Raw genomic sequence first — 15,549 nt, 5'->3', positions numbered from 1 at the left:
TATAGTTTTAAATGTATTTTGACAATGGATTATACTGGAGGACTATTCAAATTCAAAAAGTGTTTTGGCTACATCAACCATGTAGCAAGTCTTTATTCTTTTTTTTTTCAATACCATTCAGAGGCTCTCTGTCTAACCTGAATTGTATATAGTCGTTTTCATGATTGAAATATATTTGGCCTGACCTTTCGCTACAAGCTATTTCTGTCTCAATTTTGTTGTCCGCTTCGATTATATTTTACATTTGTTGTCGAAGAAAATGGGCCATGATCTGCAACTAGTACATTCCATAATTGTTACTTCACCTTCAGTATTGTGTACAGTTGACTAAAAGAACTGCAATTTGGATCTAATTGGTTCTTCCGATAAAATTGTAATTTGTCCAAAGTAGAGAACAAACACCCTCACTTATGTTTATACGTGTAATTAAATGTATGTAATATTCATAATCACAAATATAAAAGGTTATGCTAAAATTATCCACATATAAAGAATGACAAACGTGTACCTTATCGTTCTTCTGAATGTACATTGTGTGAATGTAATACACTTATTTGTTCAAGAAACTTTCTGTTCTGTGATAGCACCAACAGCTACACTATCATGTTAATCGTTGCTATCTATGCAGCTATACTGAATGCATATGTACTCATACAAATATACACTGACATTAAAAATGTTTTAAGTGAACTGCTACAGCATAGAATTGACCTTGTGGCTATAAATGTACTTTTCTGCTTTTGCACAAACAATAAAGAGAAAACAACAGACTGGCTTATGGTTTCTTTTGTTTGGACATGTATTCATGATAAATAGAACAAATATTGTACAAAAAGGTCACGAAAACCCTGGTGACTGAGGGATTGCAGCTTGTTTACTTTGAAACTCGTATTCTCACACAAGTGATAAGCACAGCTTTTTAGTTAAAGAACCAGACTGGTTTCATGACTTAACAATAGAGACATGGCTGCCAGGATGCCAATGTTGGTCTGTCAGTTGGTGCACTGCTTTGGACTGAAATATTCCAGCAAGTATGGGATGTATTATTATGAAATTGTGTGCAGACTTATTTCTCAATGCGATCATCAAGTCAACATTTTGATTTGTGATGATGAGACGATCTTATCAGACTCCCACAGCAGTGCTCTGAGTTAAATGTTAACATTAGCATGCTGCAGGCTTGTAATGACTATGCTAACATGCTGATGTGAGTAACAATAAAACTGATCGTGTTCAATATCAGAGTGTAAGGAAGCGATACTAAGCTTCAGCCCACAGACCAAATCTGGCCTCGATAGGGTACTTGATAGGTGGGAATTGTTTTTGTACTTTGGTACACATAAAGTGCCAGAGTGCATAAAACAGCTTTAAAATAGAGCTTGTTTATCAAAAAGTGCCAGAAGAGGATCCCCTGCACCCCCCAACAGAGGTCCTCACTAGCTCCTCATGCTGTAAAAACCTAGAAACGTCCTAAAATCCTTGAAATGTCGTAAAATACAACAAATGTGCTAAAATCTCAGAAATGACCTAAAATCCTAGAAACGCCTACAATTCTAGAATCCCAGAAACATCCTTAAATTTGAGAAACATCCTGAAATCCTAGAAATGTCCTAAAATCCTGGAAATGTTCTTAATTCCTAGAAACATCACAAAATCGTAGAAATGTCCTAAATTTTGTGGAAAGGTTCTAAAATCCTAGAAACATCTGCCAATTCTTGAAACTTCTTAAAATCCGAGAAATGTACTAAAATCTTCAAAGCATGCTAAACCTCTAGAAACATCCTAAAATCTTAGAAATGTCAGAGAAACATCCTAAAATCTTAGAAATGTCCCAATATCCTAGAAACCTGTACAGTAAAAGCTGCTGCAACTGGCCTCTGGCCTCCTGTCATTTTGCAAACAGAGTAAACCTACAGCCATGGCTGAAGGAAATGTCTTAATTGCAATTTGCAGATATTTGTTTCGAAACTTGACTCATCTGAGACTGTACAATGCTGCAGTAACAGCAGCGATGAAACGGACTTGGCTTGGTGAAGTAAAGCTGCAGCCAACTGCACCATCCACACATGACAAGATCACCTAAGCCAAAGTCACATTGTTGCCAAAAACAGCATCCCACTCACACTGTTCTCTCCGAGACGCTGCAGAAACTTCACAATTTACAGGACAGCTATTAGCTGGATCATTGATAACATGGTTTGCCACTCAGATCAAATTCTGTTTTCCAAGAATAGGACAATAATCCATCTGTGTGATTCACACTCAGTCCTGCTTCAACAAGCTGCGTATCGTTTTATAGCTGGCTGAGCTCATCTGCTCACCATTAGCTAATTGTGCTCCTTCACTTTTTGCAGTGTCATGGCTCTGTAGTCCTGCCAACAGCTGATAGAAAAAAGAAAAAAAAAAGCTGCGTAATAAAGTGAAGTTGGAAAAAAGTTAAAATGCTTTCTAGCTGCACAGTGCAGCCTTGTCAGATAATACATCATAGATTTTAAGAAAAAAAATGTAGCATTTGAGCCATTACTACCAAATGGATGTTTTGCAGCCAGGAATTAAGTTCATTTAAATCCAGAAGGGGAATGACCCTGGATGAAGCTCAGGTAGAACAAGAAGCAACCACCTGCTGAGACACCTGTCATTCAAGAAAACACGATTCCTAAACTTTTATCTTTTATCATAAGTTAATATCTAGTTAATAAAGCACCTGTTGCCAAAATCCCAGCCAGGACACTCAAGAAACTAACTTTTAGGAACTTAAACTCGCTGTAGTAAGACATTGAATTTAGTACAGACCTGGTGAGGTTGTTGCAGTTGCCACTAGAGGTGGACGCTATCAGCCAACTGACGTCATTTCTGCTTCTTGTTGTCTAAACACACAGCATTGCATGTTATTACTAAATATTTTTCTGCTTTCACCCTTCATCAATGAGTAGCTTTAAAGTTAACGCAGAACAATATCAATATGTGCAATGTGAAGGTTGCTGGTAGTAAAAAAATAGCAGAAAATGAACCACAGATCCTGCATTTTAGCCTCATTTAGCATCTTGTTTTAATTTTTAAAAATATATTTACTTATTAAGAGGGAAATAGGTTTGATAAATCCACTGCTCTCTATCTGCCAGAACCAAACTGCAGAGAAAAGTAACTATCTGGCAATAAAGGGGCCAAAGTAATCTGTCAGAACTGTAATTTATGCGTTTTTCAATCCACTACCATTATGTAAATAATAATAGAAATAAGTAAATTAAGTTAAGAGGAGGGTGAACAACATGGAGTTTAGAGCACCAGTCAAACCCCAAATGGTGGGCAAACAGGGGCATAAGTATTAACCATAGACTGTATATAAAGTATGTATATTATATTACAGACAGTCTGTGGTATTAACAGTGCAGACAAAATAAAATAACAAATACTACTTACATGTAACGGTACAAAATTACTAAATAAACCCATGAAGGTACAAAGTCATCTTTATTATGGTGTGTACTTGTTTATGTATCAAACTCTGATAAAATTATAGACATATTCTACATATATATAAAACAATCAATAAACTATCGAAAACTATTCAATTAAATTAATATTTTCTTATTTTCCTTGGTCTTCGTACAGAGGCCATGAGGATTTCTGGGTAACGTGCGTATGTTGTTGTCCAATCTAACGTCTCCATTTAATCAAGTGACAAAACGACACAGCCGAAGCACACCTGGGTAAGCCGAGCGAGCTGTCATTCAAACACGAAAGCGGTTGCAAGAAAAGACAGGAGAGAAGAGACAAGAAGATTTCAGAGCTTCCTAAATTAGTTTCTTTTGGACTTAATTTATTTTTTTTACAAACATTGCGAGCTCACATACAGGCCCGTCGCTGCTGCCCTCAGAGGTGAGTCAGCAAACATGTAGCATGTATGCTAACAATAGCAACAAGCTAGTTAGCATTGGTCTAAATAAGCGTAATATTAGGCTGTTGTGTTACAGGTACATTTTAAAACAAGGCATGTATGTTTTATGTAGACTAAGTCGTCGGCTACTAGTTAATTAATGTCTCTACCGGGTGGATAACCACCCTTTGAATTATTATGGTTAGCTAACTTATAGCCTAGTAGATTCCGTCTGTTACTACCGTTGGATAACCGTTAATATATTTTCAGTTGCAGGTGTAACCAGTCAGAGTCAGAAACATTCAAACAGGTGAGTACAAGTGCTTTTTTAAGGGGTATCTGGGGTGTCTGTTGGGCTGCTGTGCCCCTGTTTCAAAGGTTGTTGTTATTTGGGAGTCAGGTCGCCGCCGAGCACCTGTTTCATTGTGTATGTGTGTGTACTGTTGTGGGTAAACTGAGCGCGTGCCGGTAGCGGGACAGTTTTCGGGACATGGTGTTGTTTGTTGATAAGTGTTGCAGCACAGGGGTCGGCAACCTTTACTATCAAAAGAGCCATTTCTGGCCCAAAACAGACAAAAAAAAATCTGTCACAATACAACACATAGTCAAACTAGCCTGTCAATGTTATTAATGGGTCTATATGAGCATTCATAAATATGTTTTACCACTATTTATTATTTTTTGTTACATTAACTTTGCAGTATTGGTATCCAAATATCCAGATTCTATCCAAATGATCGGCAACCTTTTTTTTGTTACATAATTTAATTAAATTCCTTTTCTTAAACTCGTCATGATGGGAACTGAAATAGTGGAATCTCACATGCAGACTGTGAAACAAAATCACCCAGAAAATTGGCCAGAAATGCCAGATATTTCTCACTTCCATTGGTTAACTAAATGGATACTTTTGTGATAATATCATATATTCATTGTCCTCCATGTGTTCCACTCTAAAAACATTTTCAACATTTAACATAAATCATTTAACTTTGTTCTTTTCCAAAGTTATGCTTTATGCTTCAATAATTATTTGGCCAAAATAAAATTGCCCCTCTTCATTTTTTGTTGTTAGAAAATTGCAAGTAGCATTAAAATATTCTTAAAAAGTCTTAAATCTACCTTGCCTTCAGCTGCAGGAACTCTTAATATACATTTCTGTTCTTTTCTGTTGCACTGCTGTGGGCTGCGATGACAGCATTTCATCTTTTTTGTGTTAATAGATACGTACGAAAAATGACACATAAACTGAATCTTGAATCTTGAAATGAAATTTGGAAATTGTTGCTCACAGAAAGCAATAATGATGATGATGTGCTGGCTGTTTGTCAGCATCTTTTGATGGATTTCTGCCCCCTAGCGGCCAAACTGATAACTGCAGCTTGAAGTAAAAAACTTAATTCTTGATGCACAAAATCACATTGGACTGCAAAGCCACACCCTGTTTCCCCTTGAGCGGGAGCTTCATAATGTCAAACCTGACGCTGAGTTTTGAGTTGCTCTAGTAATCAGGCAGAGTAGTATATACAAGAGCAAGCCAAAAACATATTGGATTAATGTGATGGATAGCACAAAACCTTTCAGTGTGATATATGGTTGGTGCTTTCTTCATCAGTGCAAAATGTGCACTCGCTCAGGCAAAAAAAAAAAAGGTATTTCGCTGCTCCTTTGAGATGTATCATGTTACCTCACTTAAACAATGAAATGATAGGGTCTGTCAGAAAAATGTCAGTGAGTACAGTACAGGTCATAGCCCTTTGTTTTCAAAAGATTCCTGTCGCTGGTGACAATAAAGCAAAAAGGGCAGAGAGACAAAGGCAGGAGGGACAATGAGAGTCGAAGGAAAGAGGTAAAAGTAGGGGAAAGTAGGGGGTGTGTGTCTGCATGTGTGCTCGTGGTTGTGTTTGAGATTGAAAGGAATGCAAGGTTTCAGCAAGGAGAGACTGGGGGGAGGGACGAAGGTCACTTGCCGCTGCTTGGGGGCTGGAATCTTTCATTTTATGTGTTCATTAGCATGTCAGTGTCTTTTCTGTTGTAGAAAATCCACGGGAGAGACAGGAAAGTGGATCATGGTCAGATTATTTGCTAGGTGGAGCTGGTTCTATTTTAGGGATCATGCAAACAATGCCAGCAAAATATAGATATCAGTTTGCAGTTTGGCTTCCTCATTGTTGAGACTGAACTGGATGGGTTTGCACTGGATTCTTCCTCAGGATAAGTGATGCTTTAAAAGGAGTAAACCCCAAATCTTCGACCTAACATCTTGTTAACCAGTGAGGGAGATTGTGTATCCCAGAGTCATGCTGAAGCATTGGTTCCCAGTGCTGACACAGACGCAGACAGGGTGGCAAGAATGCAGTAGAGGAATGTTAACAGAGACAAAGAGTAGTGGGAGGCTAAAGGGTTGGCATGGTCAGCTGGGGGCTTTTTCCCAGGCAACTTGCTTGTTTACATCTATGTCAGGCATGTCAAAAGTCCGGCCGGGGGCCAGTCGTGGCCTGTGGACCAATTTTAAACAGCCCGTGGCTTGTTGTTCAAAATATACCACATATTAGGGCTGGGCGATATGACCTCAAATCAATATCATGATTAATTGAGCATTTTACCTCAATTATGATTAATAAATTCTTTTTTCCCACCATAGTTCACTAATAAGGATTGTACTGTAAATATGTTCAACTAAAAGCCAGGATATTTTTGTAATGAAAGAGTGCATATCTATTCTTTGTGGTTTTGAAAAAAATTGAAGGAAATACACACACAAACTATTTATGATTATTTATTGAATATTTCGAACAATTTATAAGAAAGGTCTCTTAAATGGACAGCTAATTTGTTTTCTTGAATAAGGGAATCCTCCTTAAAAAAAAATCAACATTTATTGCTTAAATTGCAATATTATCTGTCTACACTGTGCACTGAAACAGTTAACAAATCAAATTATGTATCAGCTGAAGAAAAAAAACTAGTTCTGACGTACGTTAATTTACTGTGTTGAAGGGGTGCCTACACCTGCTGATTCTACTCACTGCACCTTACCACCCCCTAATTGGAAACTATTTTTGATCAACATTAAAGTAGTTTTCTAATTTTTTTTAAATAAATGTTGTTGAACATTTCTTAGCAAGTTGCTCATTGCCATTTTCCCCATATTTATGGAAGTACAAAAGTGATGTTGATTTTGAGGTTTCAAAGGCTTAATTACATGACTAACAATATTTTGAGAAGAAATGAGTTAACACTTTGCTATGATGTTTGTTTCTTGCCGTAGTTTATTCTTTAGGTCCCCGGCCGGTCGTCCTTGTATTTTAAATATGTTGGCAGGATGAGGGTTAACTCCTGCAGTCATTGGAGTACAGACTTACAATGTTTACCTGATAGTAGTCCAACATTGCCATCTGGTGGCTGATGAACCTGACAGACTTTGCCCAAAACATTAAGGAAACATTTAACAGCAATATAATAATATAAATTTGTCGAAATTCATACAAGTGTCAAAAAAAGGAAAACAATACACCCTAAATCCCATGGAATACAGTAAATAGAGTAAATAAAAAGGCAAGGTGTGAGCTGTGGTGAACTCCAGTGTTTATGTGTTGTTTTGGTGGCTGTAGGCTGTGAACTGCATTGACATATCTTGCTGCTTCTATGGAGCTGACTCTATTTTCTCCAAGTACATGTTGCATTTTAATGTGGTCAGAGAGTAAAGAACGTTGTTTTAATATCTTTATATGTGCTACTTTGTAGCAAGAAGTGTTGTTCTGTCTCTGCCTCTCTCTGTGGACAGAGCTGAACCTGCCTGTCCTCTGCAGGCAGCCAGGTCGACCTGTTTCGGGCAGTCTTGATTGTCAGGCTGTGATCTGTAAATAGTCAGTGTTTTTCTCAGTTTCTTATCTGTCTTGGCGCTTAGATTGTTTGCCAGTTGTCCTCTCTCTCTCTCTCTCTCTCTCCCTTTCTCTCTGTTTTTGTTTACTATTATTATTATTGTTGTTGTTGTTGTTGTTGTTGTTGTTGTTATTGTCTCTTTTTTTAAGTATATATTGAAATATGTATTTATGCCTTTCTTTATCTTGAGGAGGGGAGAAAATGTGCATGTGTGCGGTATTCAGGGCTCGAGACAAAATAAGAGTCATCATCATGATCAGTTTTCTGATCATAATGAAAAGAGACACAACTCACCTACTTACTTGTCACCTTATTCCTCTGAATGTGTGAAACAAGTCAGTGTTTCACACTGACTTGTTTCACACCTGTTGACACGGACAACAGGTCTACCTGTTACAGGTAGGTGAAGTAGATAATGTAGTGGAGGTCATTTCACTCTGCATTTACTTAAAATTCACACCTGAAACAATGAAGCACATCCTTTCATCTTGGAACATGTATTTACGTCTAACCTGTTGCTCACGTGTTATCAGAGCTTCCCTGTTGACGCACACAGTTAGATTAATCAAATGCTGCATGTCAACTTTACAGGTTGTGCGGGTGATATCATACAGCACGTTTCATGGCAGGCACACTGGCAACTCATATTTTCTGAGAAATCAGTTGTCATAAACAATAACAAAGACATAACATGTCAATCACAATCATTTACTTTTTCTGTTGTATGGCTACTGATCTTGTCCTCTCTGGGTTAGGAGCTCCCGAATTTCATTGTTTTTCCAGTTTGTAGACATTCACAATCTCTGTCCTGCTTCTTTGACTCAGCTGCTAATGGTCAGCAAATATTGATGTTCTGCAGTGTGTTCACCAACATAATGCAGAATCAAAACGTCACACCTCCCAAATCCATGGTCACGTCTTTTACCTGACACTGATCAGTTTAATTTTCAATGGTTATTTTTACTGATAAAAAAATAAAAAGAAAAGAATATAACAAATTGTGAAGAGATAATCACATAGACGATGTGGATGTACACATTTCAAAAGCAGCATTTAAACTATGGGGTTTATAAAAATAGAGAAACCCAGTAATGCGTCCTAAAACCTGGCAATCAGTTAGCATTTCAGCACCTCCGGTCCCCTCGTCTCGAAGTCAAAGGGTTTTATAAATGGGTTTTTGATGAGAAGCCTGAAATAAGGTCTGTGGTTAACACTATATGTAGAGACTTCCATGTTTTGTTCTAGAACATAAAATACATTAGTAACTACCCCACTTGCAAACTTTAACGTTTTTATGTGCCACGGTTGGATTAATCAAATGCTGCATGTTAACCATTACAGGTTGTGCGGGTGATATCATACAGCACGTTTCATGGCAGGCACACTGGCAACTCATATTTACTGAGAAATCAGTTTTCTGATCATGATGATAATGAGTCACAACTCTCCTACTTTCTTGTCACCTAAATTCTTCTGTGTGTTGTGATTAAATTTAGTATCAATATTTTATTGAAAAGGGGAAAAAAAAGATTTCTTTTTTTTTTTTAAATGAGCTGTGATGAACTCCAGTGTTTATGTGTTGTTTTGGTGGCTGTAGGCTGTGACCTGCATTGACATATCTTGCTGCTTCTATGGAGCTGACACTATTTTCTCCAAGGAGATGTTGCATTTTAATATTGGTCAGAGAGTAAAGAACGTTGTTTTAATATCTTTATATGTGCTACTTTGTAGCAAGAAGTGTTGTTCTGTCTCTGCCTCTCTCTGTGGACAGAGCTGAACCTGCCTGTCCTCTGCAGGCAGCCGGGTCTGCCTGTTTTGGGCAGTCTTGATTGTCAGGCTGTGATCTGTAAATAGTCAGTGTTTCTCTCAGTTTCTTATCTGTCTTGGCGCTCAGATAGTTGTCCTCTCTCTCTCTCTCTGTTTTTGTTTATTATTATTATCATTATTATTATTGTGTTGTTGTTGTTGTTGTTGTTGTTGTTGTTGTTATTATTATTCTCTCTTTTTGAAGTATATATTTAAATATGTATTTATGCCTTACTTTATCTTGAGGAGGGGAGAAAATGTGCATGTGTGTGGCATTCAGGGCTCGAGACAAAATAGAAGTCATCATCGTGATCAGTTTTCTGATCACGATGATATGAGACACAGCTCACCTACTTACTTGTCACCTAAATACTCTGAATGCGTGAAGGCAAGTCAGTGTGAAACTGGACGATACAGGTCTACCTGTTACAGGTAGGTGAAGTAGATAATGTAGTGGAGGTCATTTCACTCTGCAGTTACTTAAAATTTACACCTGAAACAATGAAACACATCCTTTCATCTTGGAACATGTATTTACGTCTAACCTGTTGCTCACGTGTCATCAGAGCTTCCCTGTTGACGCACACAGTTAGATTAATCAAATGCTGCATGTTAACCATTACAGGTTGTGCGGGTGATATCATACAGCACGTTTCATGGCAGGCACACTGGCAACTCATATTTACTGAGAAATCAGTTGTCATAAACAATAACAAAGGCATAACATGTCAATCACAATCATTTATTCTTTCTGTTGTATGGCCGCTGATCTTGTCCTGTCTGGGTTAGGAGCTCCCGAATTTCATTGTTTTCCCAGTTTGTAGACATTCGCGGCAGCTGTCCTGCTTCTTTGACTCAACTGCTGGCCAGTAAATATAAATTTGCTGCAGTGTGTTCACCAACATAATGCAGAATCAAAACGTCACACCTCCCAAATCCATGGTCACGTCTTTCTGGCTTTACATTTAAACCGACCTCATTTAGTAATTGCTAATTAGCTAAATGTCAGAGGCGAGACCACTTTGTCCCCACTTCCTGCAATCACAACTTCTATACAGAACGACGAGGCAGAATATTGGCATGATAATCTACATGTGGCTACTGATAGACATCACACATTCAAAATCAAACGTAATGAAAAATGATTTTCAAAACCAATAAATAGACACAGAGTGGAACATTTCTCACAGTAAACTGTGGTGAGATCCTGAGTGACTGTTAACATACAGAAACTGTTAACTGATGAGAGCAAAAGATAAGCACAGTTGAGCACCACATCAACATAAAAAATGAGATTATATAATCTAAAAATATCTGTCACTGATCCTTTGATAATTTTACCTGACACTGATCAGTTTAATTTTCAATGGTTATTTTTACTGATTAAAAAAATAGAACAGACTATAACATTGTGAAGAGATAATCGCAAAGACGGTGTGCATGTACACATTTCAAAAGCAGCAGTCAACCTATGGGGTTTAAATATAAAAATAGAGAAACCCAGTAATGCATCCTAAAACCTGAAAATCAGTTAGCATTTCAGCATCTCCAGTCCTCTCGTCTCAAAGTCAAAGGTTTTTATAAATGGGTTTTTGATTCGAAGCCTGAAATAAGGTCTGTGGTTAACACTATATGTAGAGACTTCCATGTTTTAAATACATTCGTAAATACCCGACTCGCAGACTTTGCCGTTTTTATGTGTGTAAGTGTAGTTTGTTTATAGCCTCACATTAGTTTTTTATTTCTGGCGATTACAGTTAAGCTTCAAACATTTTGAAAGTGGTGTTCAATTGCAAAGATCATCTTACTGAACAAAACTTGTAAGTATTGCAAATGTTTGTATATCACAGAGCTTATTTTCTGCAATGATCCGAAATCCAGTGTAAAAAAAATCCCTTAGGCTTTTTGACGAAGGAACCAGGGGATGCTAGCTTCCAGTTTGGCCGACAGAAAAACATCAGCCCTGGGGCGCTCTATAACTGCATTTCCATACGTGTGTGGCATATTGATATTTGTTTTCTTTCATTTTACTTGCATTTAGTTTCTATTAATATTGTTATTGATAGGAATATTTAAATTGTTATTAATAGCAAGATATTTTGGCATACTTTCAATCAGGGCGTCAGCAAGACAAGCTACTTCTTTCCAGTTGACATTTATATTTAAGCACACATTTTCCTTGTCCTCAGTTTTTTCCACCTCCTCAGGAGCACTTTATAGCCTCACATTAGTTTTTTATTTCTGGCGATTACAGTTAAGCTTCAAACATTTTGATAGTGGTATTCAATTGCGAAGATCATCTTACTGAACAAAATTTGTGAGTATTGCAAATGTTTGTATATCACAGAGCTTATTTTCTGCAATAATAATGTTTTTAGTTTCTATTAATGTTGTTATCGATAGGAATATTTAAATTTTTATTAATAGCAAAACACTTAGGCATACTTTCAATCAGGGCGTCAGCAAGACAAGCTGCTTCTTTCCAGTTGACATTTATATTTAAGCACACATTTTCCTTGTCCTCAGTTTTTTCCACCTCCTCAGGAGCACTTTTCGTTGTGGAAGGTGTTGGAGGTGTTATAGTGGTTGTAGTTTTGGACAAAGAGTTCAGTGATTTTGTCACAGCCTCTGCGGCAGCTTTTTCCATCTCCTTCCACACAATGATTTCTGTTTGCTCCAGTATGGCCTCTTCAAATGTCACCCTGAAGTGATTTCTCCTCGTGCACCAGTTACTCCATGGAAACGCCAGAACTAATGAGACGACAGCAGTCAGCAGGATGCAGATGAAGCCAATGACCTGCAAAACATACCAGAGTCAGTTTAAAAGCACTTTTTATGAATATTTTATTGACCGTTTCAAGGCATCTTTCAGTTACTAGTAAACCACATTGTTATTCCACTCAGACGTCCGAATGAAACCACTGCATGTGAAACACTGCGGTCCTCCTGAACTGAAATAGCAACACATTTTCATCCCAACTCATCACATGTTGCCTCTTTGCAGTGGACTTCCACACGATCTAGGTATCCTTCTCCACTGCTGACACTCAAGCACATGGCATCCAACAAAAGCAAATGCTGGCACGGATGGTTAGGATTTGGCAAAACGGTCATGTATGTTCCCATTGCATCAAAAAGCCAGATGTTTGTGGGTGTTAGTGCTTTTTTGTTCAGTGGGAATGAGGCTTATGGTAGCGCCCCCATGTGGGGTTAGTCGGGCTGCAACAGCGAATCGATAAAATTGTTTAGAATTGATTATTAAATGTGTTGGCAAAAAATAAAATTATTGATTCCTTGCGTCACGCGATTATTACATCACTCGCTGTGCTGCAGTTGTATAAGCTGTCAACATTTAATTTTTGAATTGTTTCATGCTTGATTTTGTTTTTATTTATTATTTATAATTTAATATTATTTTGAATCTGATTAATCGATTAATTGAAAAAATAATCGATCGATTAATCAGCGATCAAAATAATCGTTAGTTGCAGCCTTAGTGGCTAGTATTAGTGTGCAAGCCCACTACAGTTTGAAATCCATCGAAGGAAACAACCTATCCTTGAGCAGCAAGGACCTAAACTATTTTTACCATTTTCCACAGTGTATATTCAAGTTCAGGAGGACTACATTTAAGAAAAATTACAATAAACTTACCTTGTACAGTTCAGTGTTTCATGTGCTGTTTACATAGTGGCTTGACTGAAAGTCTAAGTGGAATAATGATATTGTTTCCTGATGCATTGAAACCACTGAGACAGTCTATAATTGGCTCTGTCCACCAGGACTAAAGTTGAACAGATGAGTTTTACTCACCAGTGATTGGTTTTTCAGGTTCACTTTTCTTGCCCTTTCAACCGGACCCATCTCACTCTCTGTCATACACGATAAGTTCTTGAAGTCTTCTGAGGTGCCAGGCCCACAGCACACGTACCAGTCTCCATCAACAAGCACTGACCCACACCAAAGAAATGCAGATGTTGAAGCTTGGAGAAGGTATATGAAGAACTCAAGGCAGAATTTCCCCCTGCACTTCCTTCTTCCCTTGTTGACTGATGAGCTGTAGCAGCTGAATCTGAAGATCCTTCCAATGCGGTTGTCATTCCATATAATCACACTGGTTATGATGAGTGATGGCAGCACCATGTAGCTGTAGCAGTGAATGATGTTCCTTTCTGAGGTGCATGGACATGCAAAGTCAATTTGCAACCAAAGGTGATACCCCAAAAGTACCAGTACAAGTATAATCTGACGATTGGCACTCTGTGTAACATAATCTAAACTTGGAAGGTAACCCCAAATTGCCAGTTGGCTGCTCCAGACCATGTTGCTGCATTGACTGAAAGCATCTGATCACAGAGGCAGATCTGAGCAGCATATATCTCTTTGCATCTAAAGGCAGACATTTCTCCAATGTTAAAGTCCCTCCTACAACTCTCTACAAAGTATGCAGACACAGAAACAGAAGTTGTGGGAGTTGCTGATAATACATCAGGTAGGTATCTATTATCTAGAATAAAATGTGGAGGTCACAGCTGTATTTTGGGTCTTCTAGATTAGATGAGTATAAAGGGAAGCACGGTGGTGGGCTACTGGGAAAAAAAGCCGATATATACACATCACATGAAGGTAGTTGATCAGCTGCTTAACAAACTCTGATTACATGATCTGAAAGTTGCTCATCTTGAACTTGATGTCCTTTTCAGTGTCCCAGTGATGATGCTTTTGAGGGGGTTTTATAATTATTTTTTATGATGCTTGCTTGTTTGTTATGTGTTATTGATGATATGTTTTTGATACTATTTTATGATCAGTTTAGCAAAAAAATTATTGGGGACAATAAATAAATAATAAATAAGTTTTATTCATCGTTTTAAGAAGCTACTTTTACAGGGGACCCCAAGTCTGCACACATAGTCATATAGCATATTCCAAAATTCCCAATAACAAGGTTGTGTGTGGCACACCTCACAACACTGACGTTGTCTTTGTTGTGATCTGTTTGTTTACTGAGAAGGTCTTATCATTCCTGTCCACACAGAGTGTTTCAGCTCTTTGGCATTTGGGCCAAAGACAATTAGGACATACTACAAGTTCCAGGACTTGAACCTGTGACTCTGTCTCTGTAAGTACTCTGAACCAGCAACTGTAGCGCCCCTTCCTTGTCACAGATAGGTAAAAAATATCTTACATTTACCCTGTATGTAGGGAACATGGTGTAGAGGGGATCACTTTACTCACTTTGACATCATTTTTTGATGTTATTATCCAGCGCAGCGGTACCCCTTTCATAAGAGATGTGCACAGGGGACACAGATGAACTGATCCTGCCTTGATCTCCTGCATTTACGGAGTTAAAATTCTGAAAATACGGTAGTTATGATCAGGTCTGGTGTTGGTTGAAAGTCAGTGAAAGTGGAATTTCATATGAATACGTGATATTTTTATCAGGGGTCAACAGATTATCAGCCTGGTCGATTATCTGGGCCGATTTTTGGGATTTTGCCAATTGTCTGTATCGGCGGTTTGTTTTAATGATCGCCAATAAAACTAATTAATGAAAAAGTAGCGTTTCACACTAAACCAACAGCAAGGAAGGCAGTATGAAATACATGCAAAGGAAGTGTCAGCATGGGATTATCTTTTACTTTGTTAAACCTCAGGGAGCCATTTTAACTCATTAATCTTTTTAAATTTAAATTTCATTGAACTTTAACTTTCTGTATATGATGTTGAAAAGTTCACTTTTGATTGAACATTTGCTGAGGTCATTTAAACAGTTTTGTGTTGAAGTTCCCAAATTTTAAATTTCAAAATAATTACTTTCATTTTTATTGTAAATGGATATTGATGCCAAATTTAGGGGTCAACAGATTATCGTCTTGACCGATTAATGGGGCCAATATTTGTCAGTTTATTTTGAAAAATATTTTTTTTTATAAATATGCAAGTAATTTTTATCAGCATTGAGTAGATTTCTTCCT

At 37.7% G+C, this 15,549-nt stretch overlaps 1 long non-coding RNA gene across 1 annotated transcript in view; it reads left to right on the top strand.

Moving 5' to 3' along the window:
* Positions 1-3,699: 3,699 nt before the first annotated feature.
* Positions 3,700-15,549, top strand: part of LOC148189143 (uncharacterized) — a 29,783-nt gene continuing 17,933 nt past the window's right edge. The window contains exons 1-2 of the long non-coding RNA XR_015776952.1: positions 3,700-3,879; positions 4,148-4,187. This is a non-coding gene — a long non-coding RNA (uncharacterized LOC148189143). The remainder of the gene's footprint in view (positions 3,880-4,147; positions 4,188-15,549) is intronic.

Source organism: Plectropomus leopardus, chromosome 7 (assembly GCF_026936395.1).
Source record: "Plectropomus leopardus strain MGB_pleo_1.0 chromosome 7, ASM2693639v1, whole genome shotgun sequence".
Taxonomy (NCBI): Eukaryota; Metazoa; Chordata; class Actinopteri; order Perciformes; family Serranidae; genus Plectropomus; species Plectropomus leopardus.
Note: the sequence above shows the minus strand (reverse complement) of the source record. Positions and strands in the feature narration are given on the sequence as shown.